The sequence below is a fragment of the Mixophyes fleayi genome, chromosome 11 (assembly GCF_038048845.1).
Source record: "Mixophyes fleayi isolate aMixFle1 chromosome 11, aMixFle1.hap1, whole genome shotgun sequence".
Taxonomy (NCBI): Eukaryota; Metazoa; Chordata; class Amphibia; order Anura; family Limnodynastidae; genus Mixophyes; species Mixophyes fleayi.
The window spans coordinates 26,418,507-26,442,019 of NC_134412.1; positions in this window are offsets into that span (position 1 = coordinate 26,418,507).

The following is a 23,513-nucleotide window of genomic DNA, read 5'->3' on the forward strand; positions in this document are numbered from 1 at the left end:
GATATTGTAAAAGTTTCCTGTAAAGAATGAGATATCACTTCTCTATCTTTATTCCTCATATAGTGACAAGTTGTACAGTGTGATTTCCCACATTTGAAATTCCCTGTGTGTTGACCAAAAACCCAGATTTTTGAGATTCTTCTTCATTATTCCTTATTGGACGAAAATGGCTAGGGGCTAATAGATCTTTTAGATTTTTATTTCTTTTTAAAGGGGATATTCTAGAATCACAGTGTTTAAAATAGGATCTTATTTCAGAATATGATAATTATTTTTTTTCACCATGGATTTTGTGTTATATTTAGAAATAAATTTCAAGTTACCAGTTTTATCATTTTTTTTATCTGTTATGGCATTATTTTTAGGTTCTAAAAGGGAAATGCGATCTAAATTTTTTGTATATTCATATGCTTCATCCAAAATTATTTGTGGATATCCCTTATCTTGAAAAGATCTTAACATGCCCTTTGCTTGTTTATCAAATAGATTGTGGAACAATTCCTTCTTATTCTACTCAGTTGGCTTTTAGGAATATTTTCCAACCATGGTTTGTGATGACCACTATTGAAATCTATATAATTATTAGTGTCATCTGGTTTTTGGTAATTTTCAGTGATAATTATTGAATCCTGTACTGAAAGAGTTAGATCAAGAAAGTTAACAGATTCTGAGCTCCAACTACCTGTGAATTATGAGTTATATTCATTATGATTAAGGTGTGTGATAAAATCAATAATGGATTCAACTGTTTCTTCCCAAATAAAAATAAGATCATCAATATAACGGCCATAGTACACGAGGTTTCCCACATAAGTTCCCTTCCAGATATACTGCCATTCAAAAGGGCCCATGTAGATGTTAGCATAACTGGGTGCGAACCTCTTGCCCATGGCCGTACCTGTAATCTGTAAATAATAATCAGAATTAAAAAGAAAATAATTATGGGTTAAAATATAAGTGATGGAATCTATGATGAAATTATGCTGTTTCCCTTCCATCTTACTACCACACAATATTTCTTGAATCACTTCTACACCTTTATTGTGTGGATTGTTTGTATATAAAGCTGTGACATCCAGCGTGACAAAATGATACGTAGATTTCCAAGATAAATCTTTTCAAATTCTTAATAAGTGCGTAGTGTCCTTGATATATGATTTTAAAGAAATAGCAAATTCTTGTAAATAATAATCAACATAATGTGAAAGATTAGTACTTAAAGACCTAGTGCCACAGACAATTGGGCGTCCAGGTGGTGAAGTGAGAGATTTATGAATTTTAGGTAGAAAGTAGGTGTTATAGGGTATGGAACCCATAAATAATGCCAACAGTCTTTAGAAATAGTCCCCTCAATTAGGGCTTTATGTAACAATTTTTTAAGGGCATCTTGATATTCCTTTGTAGGATTTTTATCCATTTTTAAATAGAAATTGATATTATTTAATTGTCTATATACTTCTTTCAGATAATCTGTTGTATCAAGTATAACAACTCTTCCCCCTTTGTCTGCAGATTTTATAATAATTTTCGGATCATTAAGTTTTTTAAGAGCAAGCCATTCTTCCTTAGAAAGATTTCTATTTTTCCCCTTATATTTGTATGTATTCCCATTTTTAAATGGGTCGTCTTTGCATAGATCTTGGAAGTCTGATAACATAAATTTATAAAATCATTGAATAGCTGTGCTCTTTTGTTGATTAGGGTAAAAGTTAGATTTAAACTTGAACTCATTTTGTAGAGTGTATCTCTTTTGATTGGAATCCCTATCTTGAGTGTGCATATTTAGATCATATGCACACTCAAGATGGGGGGAGCAGCGCTCGTTGCCATGTACTAGCTGTAGAATTACCCTAGTTATCCAAGAAATGGGTGAAGCGATCAAATGAACCATAACTAGTTTCATGATCCAAGTGTAAAGAGTCGCGGCAGCCGTGGGCACCGCCGCGACTCACTGTCCCTGGTCTCTGGTGTCCCGGCCGTCTTCATGACGACTGGGACATCACTTCTGGCCGCCTCGTCCCGGTTGGCTAGGCAACAACTGGGACGCTTGCTGCTCCCTGCCGCCATGACCGGCCAGCTGTCAAACAGCCGGGCGCGCGCACAGGGCTGTTTAAACTCAGCCATCTATGGCTGATTAGGTTTTCTTGCAGCTCTGTCTAATTATGCAGCTGAGCACTGCATCTCCATTGGCCACCAGTGCTTCTTATTACTTAGGCAATTCCTGGGGATATTTTCAGGGCTTTGCTCTGATTGGCTCTTAGTACTATTTAAGGCAGTGAGGCCTGAGCCTCACTGCTGGTTATAGCGTTCTGTTCCAGTTTGCTACCTGATTCTGTGCTGTGTTGGTGTTTAAAACCTTGGATTGCTTTCTCGTGTATGACCTCTGCCTGTAACGGGAGAGGTGGCAGGGCTCAGTGCTGAAACAGAATTGGAATAATAGGGCTGTCAGTGTTCTTAAAAGTTTCCAGTGACATTCTACTGCGCCATAGCTCATATAGAAACAGGAGGGGTGGCATTTTTCTTGTCACTCTTCAGTCTCAGTCATGATGATACTAATCCTTCTACCTCATGTGCTAAAGTGTATGAACTAGTGAAAAGTGGTTTTAAGTCAGGGAAACAAAAATGTAAATAAAAAGCTTGTATCTTTGTAAAGAAAAAAACACCTCTCTAATAAATGTGAAAGTTTACTGTAGAAAAACATAAAATTGCCAACATGCCATTCTACCCAAAATATTACACAGTGGCCTAGTGGTTAGCACTTCTGCCTTACAGCACTGGGGTCATGAGTTCGATTCCCGACCATGGCCTTATCTGTGTGGAGTTTGTATGTTCTCCCTGTGTTTGCGTGGGTTTCCTCCTGGTGCTATCAAAATTGACCATAGTCTCTCCCTCTCTGTCTGTCTGATTCCATGTCTGTCTGTGTTTGTGTGTGAGTGTGTATCTATATTAGGGAATTTACACTGTAAGCTAAATTGGGGCAGGGACTGATGTGAATGAGTTCTCTGTACAGGGCTGCGGAATTAGTGGCGCTATATAAATAAATGATGATGATGATGTTGATATTACCAACCATACCAACATCAACTAGCTCCCTTCTCTCAGCTAGATCTTAGCACCTGCAATCTACACTGTCATCATATTCACCCTCATCAGTGTGTACATTATCCTCCAACAATACTAATTCATCCCAGCTGGAATCCACCATCACAGAAGTCTGTGTACTTTGATGTAATTGCCGGTAATGGCCTTCCTCATGGAATTTGTAGTTCATTTTACGGAAGAGCTGTCACGATTTTTGGGCAATTCTTTTAGACCAGACCAAATGTCAAAATGTTGTGCAGACTCATCTGCATCAGCACTGGGTGTCTTGAGAAAGCTAAGTTTTATCCTAGCAGCATTTTCCAGAGAAAGTGAAGGAGGAGATGTCATTGTGTCATGTACCACTTGAGCTGTCAGCTTGCTGACCAGGAGCTCATTGCATCTCTTGAGATCTGGGTCAGTTGGAAAGAAAGAAAAGACATAGCTCTTAAACCTAGGATCAAGCACAGTTGTCAAAACGTAATGATCCAATTTTAAGATGTTGAAAAATCTTGGATCCTGGCGAAGCAAATAAAGTACTCCTTCAATTTCTCTTGCTGCTTTTCAAAAAGTCTAATTTGGGGAATCACTTGACTCAAGATAACAGTATCTGCACTCTCTTCACAGGTGACTACTTAGAGTGGTTTCAGCACCTTGCACAACGCGGAAAGTATTCTCCACTGCGCTGGACTAAAGTACATTCCCCCTATATTCTATTCTTATTGCAGCTGCTGCATTCTCCTACATGTTGTTGCAGAATGTCGAAAATGACCCTAAATATTTTGGGACACAGACAGCATCTCCTGCATATCATTGTCATTTTTAAAAAAGTTCTGTACCACCAAGTTGATTGTGTTTGCAAAACAGGGAATGTGATGGAATTCCCCCCACTGTAATGCTCTAACAATATTGGTGGCGTTATCAGAAATCACATATCCACAGGAGAGTCCAAGCAGGATAAGCCATGTTGCAATGACATCCCTTACTTTTTAAAACAGATTGTCAGCGGTATTACCTCTGACCTGCGCCTTGTCTCGTCTCTGATAACCACCTCTCACTCCCACCTTCAAGACTTCTCCCGTGCTGCTCCCCACTTCTGGAATTCCCTACCACGCTCACTCAGACTTTCCCACTGCCTTCAAATCTTTAGATGATCTTTGAAAACCCATCTCTTTTTTAGAGGTAACCTTATCATCGATAACACTATTCACACTAATGCACCCTCACAACTATCCCAATCTCCACTCTGAGCCACACTCGCTCCTCTTGTTTCAGCTGTGCCCTCTTCCCTTTAGAATGTAAGCTCTGTAGTGAGCAGGGTCCTCCATACCCTTTGTTTTCATGTCTCCATTTATTTTGTCTGTCTTGTCTGTTCTTGTTTTACGTATGTCTTGTTTTATGTATGTCCTTGTGTTCCCTACTGTACGGCGCTGTGGAGCACTGTGGTGCCTTATAAATCTACGATAATAATAATAATATGCCTCTTAGTGAAGCAGATGATACACAGAGTAGCTGCCTCTGAAAAATGCAACGTTATTGGGTACATGCTGCTGCTGTTCCTGCTGGTGAAGGTGAATCACCAACCCAGTGGGCTGTCACAGTCATATAATCTTTAGTTTGCCCAGTTCCGCTTGTCCACATATCTGTGGTTAAGTGTACAGTGGGTAGAATGGCATTTTGTAGCCCAATAATTACATTTTTACAACCTTCTGGTAGAGGTGAGGAATAGCTTTTCTAGTAAAATGGTGTCATAATGGAATTTGGTAACAGGGACAAAAGACCTCAAGTAACTGTCTAAAACCAGCTGCATTAATAGTGGATATTGGATGCAGATCTAATACTAGCATAGTCGCCATGGTGTCTGTGATCCGCTTTTCCACTGGGTGACAGTTTTCATACATGCTTCCTCTTGCAAAGGATTATTTAACAGTCAATTTGTAAACTACTAGTAGTCTTCTTCTTGGTCTGCTTCTGGGATGAAGATTCACCCCCAGCAGCAGCAGAAGTGGGAATAATGCTCAAGAATTCTTCTGAGGAATCCAGGATAGTAGAGGAGTCATCTAGCCTTAGCAACTTGGATACAGGAATAACTCCGATCGCTTCTTAGGATATTGATGAGGACGGTGTTGTGGGTGTAGATTGCAGGCGTCGGGATCTAGCTGAGAGAAGGGACCTAGCTGATGATGGACTGCTTGTTGTTATTTATTTATTTAGCATAAGTTTCTGGTTTTCCCAACAGCTTGCCGTGAACTTGCTTCAAATGGCGTAACATGGATGAGGTTCCTGGATGGTTAAGGGCCCTATCTCTACTGACTGTGGCTTTACAAACGCTACAAATGGCTAGACAACTGTTGACAGAATTTGGGTAAAAATAATTCCACACATAAGAGGTGGATTTTTTGCTCTTATGCCTATACATGACAATGGCCTTCTTATCACTGGCATGCTGCAGTCTTTGTTTGAAAGTGTATGTATATAATATCCGAAACCAAAACCAAAACACGAAGATCCAGATCCAAAGTTTCTCTCATCATTATTGAGTTTATGTTTCAAGGTTTTTGAGCACCTCTTAATTTTTATTGTGTATTTATCTTTGTATGGGGTTGCAGAGCCCCTAGAGGCAGCCATATCTCTTTTAAAGTTATACTTGTGTTTCATTATTCCAAATATATAGATATCTATGCATATTTTTATCACACATATTTTGCTAGTTATATAATTACATACTGCATGATCTGTGCTATGTTCACTAATTATTTTTCACATTTCATGTACATTTTCCAAACAGGTCCCAGCATTCCAGGATCCAGGCAAGAATCCAGTACCAGGTTGTGAAAGCTGCAATAACAGGTAGGTTAGAGCAACACCATCTTAATACATAATGGAGGGAGTTCAATTGCCGGTGATGTAGAGTGCAGACATCATGCCGCACACATTGCCGGCAATTACAGTCTAAATTTCTCTCAAAAGCTCCGATGCAAAGTGTCTCACGGACGTTCCAGAGACACATTGCGGCTAATTGAATTCCCCCCATAATGTCATATGTAAAGAGGCGCAGTCATCGCCCGTTTTGGCCACACCCCCATCACTATGTGACCACACTTCCTTTCGACAGTGCTCTCCTTCTTTGTGTGGAGGGGGGCCCAGAAAGTTGCTGTATCGCACACACACACACACACACACACACACACAATATATACACCGGCTCCCTCTCGCACACAATATATACACTGGCCCCCTCACACACATACAATAACCTGACACACACACAATAACCTGACACACACACACACACAATAAACTGACACACACACAATAACCTGACACACACACTATACACTAACATACCGCCTTCCCACTCCCACTGGCACTTATCTTGTTCCATCTGCGCCGCGCACTGTGCGGTGCGGTGCGGTGAAGTTCCTCTTCACTCATGGGATGGCACCTGTCACGTGGTGCGCGTCCCATGTGACATCAGTAGGAGGTCACACATAGTGGAGGGAAGGGAGGGGGGGTCAGATCCTAAGAATCCGCGGCCAATAGGAGAAGGTGGTTGTCCCGGAAGAGGGGCCAGCCACCAAGTAATAGAGATCGGTCCATAATAGATTTTTGTGGATTGGCCCAGCCCACCCCTGGGTACAGTTTAACAAGCCAAGGAGTGCCAGTTTTGTGGCTGAAGTATTTGGTTTGTTTGGGCCCCAACAACACAAGCTACCAATAGCTTAGCTGCCTTAAGCCTAACAGTACTGTTAATGAACTCTACAGTAGCAAGATGTTGTTGTCATCATCCTCACCCTCATCAGTGTGTACATCATCCTCACACAATATTAATTCATCCCCACCGGAATGCATTATTACAGAAGTCTCTGTACTTTGATGTATTGGCCAGTAAAGGCCTTCCTTGTGGAATTTGTAGTTCATTTAAAGGTGTACTATTTGTGACGGAATCCATGTACTTTTCATGTCGAGTTAGCTGACCATTACATTTGCAGTCTGCAATAAATCTCAAGATGTATAGATTGAAAAACCTCTGCATCTAGCTCTATATAAACTAAACTTTTTAAACATTTGCACCCTTAAAAGGAATTTAAACTAATATAGTCCCTTATTTAAGTTATGCCGTTTAAAATAAACAGGGCACCCTTAGGGCCAGTGGTATCTTTTTTTTTGGTTGATCATGGCTTTGCTATACAGTGGAGTTATTCTTCAAATATAATGAAAAGTGTTGTGGTACATCATATGAAGAACCTACAGATCTCAAGCATAAAAAAAATGGTTTTTGAAGCATTGTTGCCATTTGTCATTATCTGTAATTTGCTTGATTGACCTTCACTACAGTTTTGTGTAATCATTTAATATTATCTTCGGCTTCACCTTCTGTTCTTCCTCTGTTAACCATGGCTATCTGCAAGTACAGTCATCATTGCTTTACACAAAAAGGGCTTCACATGCAAGGATATTGCTGCTAGTAAGATTGCACCTAAATCAACCATTTATCGGATCATCAAGAACTACAAGGATAGAGTTTCAATAGTTGTGAAGAAGGCTTCAGGGCACCCAAGAACGTCCAGCAAGCACCAGGACCGTCTTCTAAAGTTGATTCAGCTGCGGGATCAGGGCACCACCAGTGCAGAGCTTGCTCAGGAATGGCAGCAGACAGGTGTGAGTGCATCTGTACGCACAGTGAGGGGAAGACATTTGGAGGATGGCCTGGTGTCAAGAAGGCCAGCAAAGAAGCTACTTCTCTCCAGGAAAAACATCAGGGACAGACTGATATTCTGCAAAAGGTACAGGGATTGTGCTGCTGAGAACAGGGGTAAAGTCATATTCTCTGATGAATCCCCTTTCAGATTATTTGGGGCATCTAGAAAAACACTTATCCAGAGAAGGAAAGGTGAGCGCTACCATCAGTCTTGTGTCATGCCAGCAGTAAAGCATCCTGAGACCATTCACTCACAATTTTGCCAAAGAACACAGCAATGATAAAGAATGTTACCAAAACATCCTCCAAAAGCAACTTCTCCCAAGCATCCAAGAACAGTTTGGAGACGAGCAATGCCTTTGCCAGCATGATGGAGCACATTGCCATAAGGCAAAAGTGATAACTAAGTGGCTCGGATATCAAAACATCTAAATTTTGGGTCCAAGACCAGGAAACTCCCCAGACCTTAATCCCATTGAGAACTTGTGGTCAATCCTTAAGAGGTGGATGGACAAACAAAAATCCACAAATTCTGACAAACTTCAAGCATTGATAAGACAAGAATGGGCGACCATCAGTCAGTATGTAGCCCGGAAGTTGATTGACATCATGCCAGGGCGAATTACAGAGATCTTCAAAAAGAAGGGTCAACACTGCAAATATTGACTCTTTGCATAAACTTAATGTAATTGTCAATAAAAGCCTTTGACACTTATGAATTGCTTGCAATTTTAATTCAATAACCCACAGCAACATCTGACAAAAAGGTCTAAAAACACTGAAGCAGCAAACTTTGTGAAAACCAATACTTCTGTCATTCTCAAAACTTTTGGCCATGACTGTATGATTACTAACTGAATGCATGATTTACTCTTGCAGGCATATTACTGGGCATTACTACAACTGAGCATATGACAGTTGGGTTGTGTATCATCATCAGCTATTTATGTAGCGCCACTAATTCCGCAGCGCTCTGCAAAGAACTCACTCATATCAGTCCCTGCCCCATTGGAGCTTACAGTCTTAATCTCCTAACATATACACACACAGACCGAAAGAGACAAAGGGCTAGATTTACTAAGCTGCGGGTTTGAAAAAGTGGGGATGTTGCCTATAGCAACCAATCATATTCTAGCTTTCATTTATTTAGTACCTTCTACAAAATGACAGCTAGAATCTGATTGGTTGCTATAGGCAACATCCCCACTTTTTCAAACCCGCAGCTTAGTATATCTAGCCAAAAAGGTCTCTTTAATAGCAGCCAAATAACCTACTAGTATGTTTTTGGAGTGTTCTGCCCCAATTGTGTATGCAATTGTACACTTATTACTTTAGCCAGCAGTTCATTTGTAATAGGTATTTCATACTTGCCAACTCTCCCGAAACGTCCGGGAGACTCCCGAAATTCGGGTAGGTCTCCCGGACTCCCGGGAGAGCAGGCAATTATCCCGCAAATGGCAAATTGCTGTCAAAATGACACGATTCGCTGTGAAGCGCGTCATTTTGACCCCGCCTCCGCGACAAAAACAGGAGTGGGGCCACTGGGCCCCACCCCTCCCCCCCTCCAGCCACACCCCCTTGCCTGGGATCTCCCGGAATGAAGTTTTAAAAGGTTGGCAAGGTATTTGTGTGCAATCACTCTCCATAAATAACGTCTCTGGATATAATTTTATTAACAGTAATCTCCACTAATTTTTAGGGATGAAAAGTCATAAACAGGAACAGTTCACTGTGTAACATCCGATAATGTGATAATGATTATAGCTAGCTCAAAACTCGTTTCCTGGTGCTAGAGAAATACATGGCAGCAGAATGGTAAACAATGCATAGCATCTCTCCTTTGTCCGCAGGCTTATACATGTGCGTATAAAAGCTACCATCTGTGAACAGGACTTATAAGTTGTTTTCATTGTTATGATGGTCACAATGAACAGTTATTGTCTCCTCTCTCCACTCGTATCTCTTGCAGCACTATCATCCCTCTTATAAGGGAGCACAATACAATAATACAATAATCTGGAGGACCACTGTAGGACAGCTGTGTTTGCTCTCAGAGATCTCTTTGCCCTAAATGTCCTTTTCCTTACTTATTCTTTTCCTGTTTTCCTCTCATGCACTCTGTATATTTACTTTTTCTCTTTTTTTATGGTGCTTTTTCAGTTTCCCCTTTTATTTACCCATCCTTCTTGTTTTGTATCTTTAGCAGCCAAACTCTCCGTAGCTTATTTATTTGATCTCTTATCTCCTTTTTATTTATCTTGTTTCTTTTTCACTTTCTCCTTTTATTCCAATTTAGGGGTCTATTTACTAAGATTCCCCCCGAAGACTTGATTTTCCATCTCAACGTATAGAGCAGAGATAGAAAATCTTTTAACATACCAATTATTAAAAAAAATCTCACTGGGGCAGCTGAGATGGCGTTAGCAATTATAGGACAGCAGCGATACTTGCACAGCTGTCGTCCTTAGTAAATAGGCTTCCCCTTGCTCTGCATAGGGAAGCATCACAAGAAACCATCAGAGATAGCTATCTGATGACAGGCAAGGCCTTTACTGTTGGGGGCTTTGGTTAATATCTATAAAATGTCTCTTCAAAAATGAATACGCTCCTTAGGATTACTGTATCATCTCTATGTGGATGATACCCAAATGTATCTATCATCTCAGGATCTCTCCCCATCTACGTTGGACTACGTTACTGACTGTCTTTATGCCATTTCATCTCGGATGTCCTCTTGCCACCTCAAGCTCAATCTTTCAAAAAACAGAGCTAATAAAAATTACCAACAGACAGCCGACAATAAACCAGACCCTCAAGCTGGCTCCCTAAGGTGTCAAAACTATCTTTTTTTTCCCCACATCCAATCTTTGCTACATACATCTAAGAAACATTAACAGAATATGCATGTATCTCACACAAAACATTGCCAATCTTGAACCCATGCACTGTTTATTTCCCACATTGACTATTGCAACTGGCCTCCGTACTAGCCTCCCCCTAACCAGACATTCACACCTGCAATCTATTTCGAATACAGTGATTAGACTTGCTTCCTCATTTGACATACTACACCAAAGGGCACCTGTTTTCGTTTACTTTTATTTTGTACATTGCTTCTGCACTTGTTGTACAATTTGTATTTCTGAAGGTCACCCTTTAATACGAAGGGAGTGTATTACCACAGGCGCACATTTAGAGGAGTCCAGAAATGCAGGATGCAGAGGTTGGAGGATTTCATGTTGTCCGTCAGCCCCAGTGACGTCATGCAGCCTATTCCTGCTGCACAGGACCCCTTACCTCTGCTCTGGTAGTCCCGCCTTCTAAAAGAGAGACCCCTTATTCCATACCACACGCTGCTTATTACCATATAGAAGCCAGTGTGTGGCCATTTATTGCAAACAACACAGATCCTACCACACTTGCACCTTGCCTCCAGCCCACCTTTAACTCCTTCATGTTTGTGTGTATATTACCCCCTTCCCTGTGTGTCTGCCTTCCATCATCTTTCCCATCTCTGTTTGCCCATTGTGTTTCTGTTTCCAATGTTGTATCTGGACCGCTCTCTCTCTCTCTCACTCTGGCTTCGGCATGTTATTTCTCTCTGCCTCCAGTTTGTTTGTGTGAAAAAATCTATAAATGCTTTTAACTTTATTTAAAAAACGATTTTAACACCTCCATCCATTAAAAATGATTTATTCCAAGAATAAAGCATTTTTAAATACTACTAACATAACAGAAGAGGTATTGCGGCAAACATAGGTAACCCCCCTCTCGGGAATGCTGTGTTTGCCGCTGTACTATGGCTTGGATTCACATTACATTAAGTGACTTTTTGGTTTGGACCAAACTTATTACCTATAAGTTACTCATATGTTACTGTGACGATGATGTAATATATCTAATGTCTGATTGTTATTTTCTGTCTCTCAAAGTATGCTTTGCTGACTGACCTGGGTGACCTGTTCAATTAACCAAGAGTCTTTTGAAATTAGCCAGATAGATAAGCATCTTGGAGGAGTTTGTAGCCCCAAAGTTGTAATCCATCTAGCCACTCAAGCAGAGCAAAGGTGAGAGATTCTCTGAGGTTCCCAAACATATATCTTAGTGATAGATCATTTACTTTGGAAAACTCTGTGTCATTTTGGGAATCAATTTGACTTAATTGAAAATGTAATTCCTAAGGTGGGGGTGAAGAGCCTGTAAGAAGGGTTTAAAATCTTCTGCTTTAGACATTACTGTGTGCACTTTCATGAGGGGGTCTATCAAGACTGAAGTGCCCCATACTTCTCATTTGTGTTCCCTCACACACCAAGTCCTAACTAAGTTAGTAGTGACTCTGGTTTTATTTCCTATTTTATTTTCTAAAACTTACTTGTGCAACATATTGTATGTCTTGTTACTAATTTTTGTAAATAAGCCTTGGGAACATTTTTCAGATGAAATAAATTTAATCTAGCGTGTTCTCCATGCTTCTTTGTGAACTCACGATGCCCAGTGAGGCTCATGCTACATGTGTATATGATTTAAGTGTGAAACATTAATAAGTGGTTTTGGTGAACGTGGGGCACCATAATGAAACCCTTCGTGGTGGCAGACCACCAGTCACGGCCAGCTGTTCAGATTGCTGTATCTGGGACAGGCTGTGCGTTCGTGACAGTTACTATGCTACCTTTTTTTTTTCCTGACATCTCTTCACTTGTTTCAAAATCATCAGTAACATCATCATCAACATTTATTTATATAGCGCCAGAAAATTTCGTAGCTCTCAACTCAACCCATGTGCTCTGCACAAGATCTATGGCTCTCACCCACAATGATATGCTCCCATTCCCGGTTACAGGACTTTTTCGGGGACTCTCCGGAATTCCCTCCCGTGTACAACAAGTCTTTGCCCTGGATTGAAAACAGTGACATTAACCCTGACGTTTGTCTTTGTGTTATAAAAGAAAAATGATTATTTGTCAAGAAATGCGCCATATATATAAGATTTTCATGTTTATACACACAAACGTCCAATATGTATATATTTATAGATTTATCCGTCGTGAGGAATGAGTCCATCGTATATTTGACTCTAGGTAAATAAGAGAAAGGCAGTCACATCAATTGACAGCAGACAAACATGTCACATGTGTGGGTTTTGAAAGAGAATGGACAGTGGCTGGAAATTCTTATGAATGTATTGTAAAGGCCTTCTGCGTCAGACACTTAAGAACAAGTGCTGAGCACCTACTCACATAGAACTCAGAAATATATTTGGTGCCATCTCATTGTTCTGTGGATCTTTCCAGCCTGTTATTGTCCTTATAAAAAGGACTGCAATAAACATTTCTCCTGGGATCAGCCTGCTGTTGTGGTACTAATCCCTCCCAAGAGACGAACCGTGAGCACCTACAGGGCTGTCAAACCACAGTGAAAGAGGTACCGGAATTTAAATGTGAGTATCACCAGCTTCACGTCAGCAAAATTATTTCATGCCTGAAGCTTTTGTGTGTCGTGCGTCTTTAAATCCCAAATTTTCTTTCATGAGATCTCTTACAATGCATATTAAACTTTTAACATCTGAAGTAATTCATAGACTTGCATCTATGTTATCTTAAATATTTAGATCTAAATGTGCTAAAAATAAAAAGCATGAAATTATTCTAGCTAACACAAGACTGATATACATGTCAGGCTTAAAGAAAAAAAAAAGATTTAGTAGAAATAGTTTTAAACAAACATTGTATTTAAAACAATAAAAAAGGTAACAATTGTTTTATCATAATAATTACTTTGACTTTTTTTTTGCAATGAAATCCTAGACTGGGCATGATGGGGTTAAAATATGCTTGCTAAGAGTTTTATCTTATCCTGTGTTTATAACCCATCATTTTTAGAAGTAATCATGTAGTTTGTGTTTGAAGGGATCATCGTTGTAGTAATTAGTTTGTCCTTGGAATTTGTCTACTTGTACTGTATTATGATATTACTCTTGTACCTTTTATCACTGAACTGAAATAATCATTTACCAAGTAGTCAGAGACCATATATAAGATGTAAGCTACCTGTGGTGAACTGCAAGTTCCAGCATGCCTTATATTCAAGCTTGCACTGCAGACTGGGGATTAATTGTTGGAATTTTGTTGCCAGTGTAGAATGCATGGAACATAAAATATACACTGATTTTAAAATAATATTCTGCCCTACAAGCATTTAATTTGTTTTACACTCAGCATAAGTCTGTGGTTTTGACCGCTCAACAATATTTTATGACTAGGTGGAAATAAAGTTTTATCTTCATGTGTAAAGCAGTCAAAATTAATTTCTCTGATATTGCACAAAACAATAGTACATTTTTACATTTATAATTAAAGTAATGAGAAGGATACTAATAGCCAGGCATCCTGTTTCAGTCTGAAAGTTTCAACTTCCTATAACTTAAAAGATTAATAGAAAGAGAATTCCATCATCAAGGGCTGCACTGAGAGTCTGCTGCTCACTGCAACTCTGTGCGATTTTTCAACTTTTCCCCTAACATTCTTTTAGTTTGTATCATTATTATTTCCAGGTTGCTCAGCTTGAGCGTAACAATGATAGACATATATATGTTCTGGCGGTATCTGGCAGCTTTGTTGTGTACTGTGTGCATTCTTCATTAAATTGCACTCCCCTTTGTTTCCTTCATGGATAATCTGATTTAAATACCAATAGTTAAACCTGGCTTGCATAACAAATACTGAGAATACTAAGAATATTAAGAATACTAAGAAACGGAATATTGAGGAACTACGTTTGTACTAGCTCCTGCCATAGATAAACTTTTGATGACACCTAAAGCTGTGCAGTCACCGTTTGATCTTCCTGTACTGACAGCCAGAAGGGAACCTGAGAATGATTGGAACGGTTGAGAATTGAAAGCAGGGAAGAAACTGATGGTGTTCAGAGCTGAAACTGCATCCATGAGCCTATTTCTACGAAAAGCAGCTGTCATTATTAGAACACGAGGACATGCACTGGAACTGGAGGGGAGTGGGTTCAGAGGAGATGTGAGGAAATATGAATTCACAGAAAGGGTGGTGGATAAGTGGAATCGCCTCCCATCAGAGGTGGCAGAGGCTAATACAGTAGAGCAATTTAAACATACTTGGGATAGACATAAGGATATCCCAGACTTGTCACCTTTCATTTGGCCCGCCCCCGTAACAAAATCGACATTTTGTCGTGGGGGGTGGGGTCAAAATGAAGCGATTCACTGTGAATTGTGTCATTTAGGCGGCATACGGACAGGTTGCTCGAGAATTGTCTGCTGTCCCAGAGACCTACCCGGAACACGAGAGTCTCCCGGACATTCTGGGAGAGTGGGCAGGGCCATCTTTTCCATTGGGCACGATGGGCAGCTGCCCGGGGGCCCCACGGGCAAGGGGGCCCCATAGGCACGGCTCTTAATGAGAATAAATAATCCTGCAAAAGAAAAAAACCTGCAAAAAAAATCTTCAAGGGTCGCTGAGCAAGTACATCTATCTATCTCTATCTCTGTATATCTATATCTGTATCTGTATATATCTATATATCTATATCTATATCTAGGGGCCCCGGTGCACTGCTTTGCCCAGGGGGCCCATAATGTTGTTAAGATGGCCCTGAGAGTGGGCAAGTATTGGATATCCTTACAAAGAACTAAGCATCCAATAGGGTTGGTTAAAAAGTGGGCAGACTAGATGGGCTTTTAGCTATGCATTAAAATCATAAGACAGAGTTATTTTTCTTGCCTTAGGATTGACACAGGACTAATGCAAGCCATGCTGTTACCCTATGCTCCTCCTCCGTCCCAATTAGGAAACGCTGTATCACCCTCGTGTTATGCCCCCACACCGCTTCTTGCCTTCAGGTGGGAGCTGGGGGTGGCATTCTAGACTCTTCAGGCTGGCAGTTTGGCATAGTCTGTGACATCATATCCAAGTGCCACGCTCCCAGTGTAAAACTGACATGGGGAAGCGCAGCAGCCAGATGCTTCACATGTAAGTAGCTGCCAGCTGCTTCTCCTCCATATCAGTGGACGACGCAGTGTGTGTGGGCTCCGTAAGGGCATTAAAAACACGGGATGAGCGACGTCCTTGGCGCCCAAGGCATTAGATTCCACTAATGAGATAAACACAGGTCTGCTGTCCTCTCGGATTTGATTGCCACTAAAAACCGTAGAGCAGCTTTGTGTTGTATCCCAGGGCAGCGGAAATAAACCACTCTGTCAAGTCATTTAAGAACACAACTGAAAGTCACAAATGGCTGATCCATACAAGAGGCCACTTGAGCTGTGTTCCAAATGCAGAAAACTGGCAGTGAAATGACATGGCTCAGTGATGCATTGATCTTTATTCACTATCATCTCTTCTGTCCACTTCTAAAGATGCTAATGTGGGTGAGCCCACGAGGAAAACAGAAATATGAGCCATGTATGTATAAATATACATCGTTAAAGTTGCAAGGGGGGCATGTAGAAACAATAAATTAAAATAATATGAAAGTGGCACAAACCCTTTAAAAATGAAATTGACGGTCTCATTTAGAATTAAAGGTTTACTGGCCAAAAGGTCGTCTTCATGGCCATTTATGCTTTACACAAAAATTAGACCGAATGTTCAGAAAAAAATTAAGTAGTAAAATGAAGATAGATGGTCTGATTCCTCTTGGAACACAATGAGAACTTGCTTTTAAACTTGCACAGACTTCTGCTCGTATTCAAGTACGAGCGGATCTGGAAAAACGTTTCCATTTGAAAGTGCAAAGTCAGTTTTCACTGTCACTTACACCTGTCCTGTAGCTGGTGCAGGTGATACAGCTAAAAACACACCTAAGAGATGCCCAGAGCTTGAATTGAATGAATATGCGTATAGAGCTCTATAGCTGAAAAAAATATATAATTTTTTTTTTTTTTTTTTTTAAATACATTTTATTTTTCACTCGCTGGTGTTGAGCTCGAGCGCACACCCGCGAGTGGGGGGGGGGGGGGGGCTGTGTGCAGAGGCGGACTGGACATCAGAAAAGTGGTCACATGATACAGAGTTGGGGCGGGCTGCTGGAAATCTTCCTGTGCTGTGTAGGGAAGACAAAGGTAAGAACATGTGATAAGGAAGAGACATGTGTGACTAAAGGTGCTGAGCAGAGAGGGGGGCATGTGTGACTATAGCTGCTGGGCAGTGAGGGGGCATGTGTGACTATAGCTGCTGGGCACAGAGGGGGACATGTGTGACTATAGCTTCTGGTCAGTGAGGGGGCATGTGTGACTATAGCTGCTGGGCAGAGAGGGAGCGTGTGTGACTATAGCTGCTGGGCAGAGAGGGGACATGTGTGACTAAAGGTGCTAAGCAGAGAGGGGGCATGTGTGACTATAGCTGCTGGGCAGAGAGGGGCATGTGTGACTATAGCTGCTGGGCAGAGAGGAGACATGTGTGACTAAAGGTGCTGAGCAGAGAGGGGGCATGTGTGACTATAGCTGCTGGGCAGAGAGGGGGCATGTGTGACTATAGCTGCTGGGCAGAGAGTGACTAAAGGTGCTGGGCAGTGAGGGGGCATGTGTGACTATAGCTGCTGGGCAGAGAGAGGGCATCTGTGACTAAAGGTGCTGGGCAGTGAGGGAGCGTGTGTGACTATAGCTGCTGGGCAGAGAAGGGACATGTGTAACTAAAGGTGCTGGGCAAAGAGGAAACATGTGTAACTAAAGGTGCTGGGCACAGAGGGGACATGTGTGACTAAAGGAGCTGGGCACAGAGGGGGCATGTGTGACTAAAGAAGCTGGGCACAGAGGGGGCATGTGTGACTAAAGGTACAGGACAGAGAGGACATGTGTGACTAAAGGAGCTGGGCACAGAGGGGGCATGTGTGACTAAAGGAGCTGGGCACAGAGGGGGCATGTGTGACTAAAGGTGCTGGGCAAAGAGGGGGCATGTGTGACTAAAGGTGCTGGGCACAGAGGGGGCATGTGTGACTAAAGGTGCTGGGCAGAGAGGGGACATGTGTGACTAAAGGTGCTGGGCAGAGAGGGGGCATGTGTGACTAAAGGTGCTGGGCAGAGAGGGGGCATCTGTGACTATAGCTGCTGGGCAGAGAAGGGGCATGTGTGACTATAGCTGCTGGGCAGAGAGGGGGCATGTGTGACTATAGCTGCTGGGCAGAGAGGGGGCATGTGTGACTAAAGGAGCTGGGCAGAGAGGGGACATGTGTGACTAAAGGTGCTGGGCAGAGAGGGGACATGTGTGACTATAGCTGCTGGGCAGAGAGAGGGCATGTGTGAGTAATGCATTTTTCTGTAGGAGGGTGGCCTAGTGCTTTTCACCTGTTAGACACTCCCACAAAGATGCACATCCACGCCCCCAATGGTATGACCCCAACCCCTTGACGGTGCGCCGCTGCTGCATAAGTTTACATGCTAATCACCTATAGGGAGCCCCATGAAGTTGCTGTACCAGGGCCCAAAATGCCTCTTGACTGCCCTGTTTACGTACGGGCATGAACAGCATGCAGTTGTGATGTCCATTTCTGAGAACGCTCAGGGCAATTTCTCGCAAGATATGGCACGCAGCGTGACCTAGGTCCCAAGATAAATCAGGCTCAGAATTATTATAGAGAAGATTGCGTAACAATAGTCTATAGGTTAAACTGTTTTGCAAAATTGTTACAATAAAGTGTACATGAATTTCCTGCCATGTGTTGTAATCTCTTTTCAAGCTCACATGATACTGAAATCTCTAACACAAATGTAGACAGATTAGAAACACCTTTAATATATATACTCACTTTGCCACAATAAGACAGATAAAAGGTTATCAGTTTATTATTAAATGGGGCTCCATTTTTATGTAATAACCTAATTTTCAGTTAAAGTATTGGGACAATATCCATTTGTGTAAAATTGGAGTGAGGCATTTAACACTAAAGCAATCCAGAGACTGAGGATGAGATAATGTTACAATGTGATATAAACTTGTTTTCTTGGGATAAAAGCGATTTCTATATGTGGCTTATGCATCTGTTGTTTATTTATTGATTTTATTTATTCACCTTGCAATTGATAGTTTTACTTTGCTAATGTTTCTTACTTTATCCTTTTGCCTTTTGCTATGGCTCACAGTGACCATGAGACTACCATGTAGTGTGACAGTAGTGATCCTCTGTTGGTTTACATGCTCTTCAACAGCCATACCAATCATACCCAGGACTGACCTAAGAACTGCCGGTGAGTAAAGCTCACTTTAACCGACCAATTGTTTCCACAACTAAAAGTTTCCACACATGACTCATACAAACAAAACTGTATAAAATGTTAACGTAACATTCCACTGCAGTTATGTAAAGTATTCCCTCCCCACTCTATTAGATAGCTTAAGCCCCTCCACATCCTTAGGACACAGTTTCAGGATCTGATACAGGTCAAAAAGTTGGGGCTGCAGACATTTGAGCTGTTGTGACATGACCTGGTCCTGCTTTTCTGAATGAATCTAGTAATCCCCATTGCAAATCTGTCAGTCACTCCCTGCCTACTCAGCAACATAGTTGCCCCTTATCATGGTGCTGAAGAGACCGCAATAGCCATATTTTGTTAAGTTTACACCCTTCAGTCACTTCATGTATATTTTATGGAGGGGAATTCACTTGGCCGCGTTACTCGTGAAAGTAACGCGGGCCGCACACAATTACCGATAGATACCGAGAGCTCACGGCTTTCAGAACTGCAAGCAAAAATCAGCCTTAAAATTACCGTACTAACGGTAATAGTGCGTGGGCCATGTTACTTTCACGAGTAACGTGGCCAATTGAATTCCCCTGTCAGGGCCATCTTTTCCATTGGGCACGATGGGCAGCTGCCTGGGGGACCCCACGGGTAAGGGGGCCCCATAGGCACGGCTCTTAATGAGAATAAATAATCCTGCAAAAGAAAAAAAACCTGCAAAAAAAACCTTCAAGGGTCACTGAGCAAGTACATCTATCTATCTCTATCTCTATATATCTATATCTATATCTGTATCTATATACATCTATATATCTATATATATATCTATATCTAGGGGCCCCTGTGCACTGCTTTGCCCGTGGGCCCATAATGTTGTTAAGATGGCCCTGTCCCCTGTATGTGTGTTAATATCAGGTAGTAGCTTTATTTGCTCTTTACTAATTAAACAAATAGCTTATTTTATTAATAATTATTTATAACATAGCTATAGAATTGGAAATACAGGAAGTACTCTTGTCTACAGCAGACATGGGCAAAAGTTGACTCACTTGTGCACCTTAACTAGGTCACATCACTCAAAAAACATACTAATAGGTTAATTGGCTGCTATTAAATTGCCCTTAGTCTCTCTCGGTCTGTGTGTGTGTATGTTAGGGGATTTAGATTGTAAGCTCCAATGGGGCAGGGACTGATGTGAATGAGTTCTCTGTACAGCGCTGCGGAATTAGTGGCGCTATATAAATAAATAGATGATGATGATCCAGGCCTCCTTCACCTTAACTAGGTCACATTCAGCTCCCCTGGGTAATTTGCAGTCTTTATCATTTTCCGAGGTATTCATATATCACAGAATTCCATAAACAACAAGTACAGTGCAGTCACACAGCCCATGTAGCAGCTTAGACCATTATTATATGATGAAGTCCTCTCACCTGCTTGATTAGTCCTTCGAGTCTACATGGAACTCTTTCTATCACTGGTCTACACTAATGGTGACACACAAAAGAGGAAGGGCATCTTTTTTTCCTTTCTGTACCCCCATATATATATGTCCTTGAAAACTTTCAATAAAGACTATTGACGTTAAAAAAAAAAATAGATCAAGAGTATCAAAACCAAACTCTAAAATATACTTAAACTAGGCTTCATTCTAATGAAAGTTATTGTATAATGAAATATTTACAACATATACTGTATATGTTACAAAATGTGATATAAATTCTATTTTAGATTAGTGTGCTAAATATTTGTACCAAATGAATAATTGTATGAATAATATATTATTTCCCAATTTTTCACAGTAAACACAGTTTTTGCAGACGATGTGGGTCCGTCGGAGATCTGTGATTTAATTGAGATCCTTAAAATGTCTTCATTTCTGGACTTTCAAAGTCCGCGATATGAAACAGAAGATGTCAACGATAAGAGTTACGGAAAACTGAAGCATTACGTAGAGGAATTGTTGACCAGTTACCTTCGTGGTCGCCAACCAAGACAAGCTCACGTTGATTACAACATTAACTCGTTTGGCTTACGCTTTGGCAAACGGGCATCCAAGTCTAATCTGGACTCATTGTGGAAGTAGTTTGACAGAAATATTCCATTTCCCGTTGCTATCAATGTAATACGCAAAGTATTCTGCTTCATATAGGTATAGACTGAAGAGGTAGACACCTCGTTTCTGCAGCCTCTATACAATGGACATTTACTAGTCATTTGCATTGAATAGCATTTTCAGTTATGTGTCATTATCTACAATCAGCATATTTCACAGATGCATGCTTTCAAAGCACGTTACTTGTTAACCGTTGTTGCCTAGCAACATGCCTTCAAACGAGAGAGAAATTGGGGCTCCTCGAACCTCATTATAATAACACTCCTTGAGCCGAAACGGATATTTATTCATGGAAGAATGTGATTTTTTTTTGCACTATCCCCACAGCAGAAGATAGATATTAGGGGCTTCATTCATTAAGGAGTGTAAATCCATTTACGTGCCGTAACTTGCGTTTAATCAGTAAGGGTGTGCTAAGGTTAGGTGCACGCTCATGCAGCCAATTCAATCTCTGGGCATCTCTTAGGTATGCGTTTTTTTAGCCGAATCACTTGCACCAGCAGGTTTACGTGCCAATTGATAGTGATGATGGCCATGAAAACATGCCAGAAAGTGTGTTTGCAATTAAGAGCAACTGTAAAAAATTCAGCTTATGTACAGTGCGTATTAAGAACATCCTGATTTTCATGTAAAAAAAATATGTATATATAGTTATGCAGTGTGTTCTGTCTGTCTGCATACGGCAAACAATGTAGAGCCAGAGAGTACTTAGACCCGTATTCAAATGGAAGCGTTTCTTGAGACCCAATTGTGCTTGAATACGGGCGGACATGGGTGCAAGTTTCTTTAAACGCAAGTTGCGTTCAGATTGCGTTCCAAGGTGATTCAGGCCCTAAATTAGCAAATGTATTTCAACTTTGTGGATATTAAATACTTAACTCAAAATGGTTAATTTCATATACAATAAAAGTACTGATTACAAATTCTATTGCAGTCATAAAGTGACTGTATGTTGGTGAACTCTTGAATTTTTATGCTCTGTAGAATTTGGATATGGTGACCCTTCCATCAATAAGCTGCTATATACTGGCAAAGCATGCTGGGACTTGTAGTTTCACAACACCTGGCGTGTCACAGGTTAGCCAACACTGGTCTAATCTACACTATACACATAAAACCTTACTGCTGATTGGTTGCAATGGTTTTAGCATAGATCGGCATTCCTAATCAGTGTTTCAGGACATGTTTGAGTGTCACAATACTGGACTGAATGTGTAATAGGGAAACATTCTAGCAGAACATCCTGGCCTCTGTGATCCCTGGGAAATATTAAAGAAAATATTAAATTCACAAGGCACAAATCCTCTTAATTGCAATTTATAGATAACTATATCACAGCAAGGAATTGGTTCCCTGCCCATGGAATATTGGCATTTGTTGATGTATGAGAGCAACGATATCTCAATTTCAGTAGTGCCTAAAGCAATTTCATTGCTTAACAAAGATATAAAAGCATATAATTGTGTTTTAAATGTAAAAGAGCATTAATGTGGTTGAATTCCGCTGGCAGAGTGTGCTGGAAGACTGCCCGAAGCTAATGAAAGATATCATGGACATGGGATAAAAAAAGGCTTTTCATTTAGAGGCAGATATCCGTTTAATAAGAGATCTTACTATAACAATTAGGTATTAAGCAGACTAGTGTTTTTGTTTAAAAAATGATTTTTGGCCATGTTCCAAATGAAGAAGAACTGGTTTCATAGAACACGTTTGCTTTTTCCATATTAAATTCCACTGAAGATCAGGCAGTAGGTTTGATTGCTCTATAGATCACCCCTGCATTTTGTGAAGCTTGCAGTAGGCTGCAGAGTACAAACCTGTATGTGGATTGTCCATACTTGCCTACTTTCATCACGTATAGTCCAGGAGAGGGGCGTGACTAGAAGGCGGTAGGGGGCAGCGCGTGGTCAAACGCGTAATTTTGTGCCGGGGGTGGGGCCAAAATGACGCGATTCACCGCGTCATTTAGGCTAGGCAGTTGTGGGATGCAGGAGACTTGCCTACTCTCCCGGGAGTCCGTGAGACCGACCCAAACTTCGGGAGTCTTCCAAACATTCCGGGAGAGTTGGCAAGTATGGGATTGTCTCTGGGTCTGGGTCGATACGGATTACCCACAGGCAGGTTTGCTGTTATTCACAATTTTGCCTTGCATGAAACAAATTAAATTTTTTCCTGTAATAAAACATGCCAACTATATCATTGGACGGTATATCTTCCAGCTGTCCCTCTTTTGAAAGTACAGTTCTGAGTTTTGATTCTATAAGGCCATAGTATTTTATGATAAAATCTTAATTGAGTTCAGTAGTTAAATAAAAATGTTCCCTTCACCACTACCCTTTGTTACCACCCCTCCCCCTCATAATAGTATTTTACTTGCTTTTGTTACCTATTTTGGGTTTTACCTATCCAGC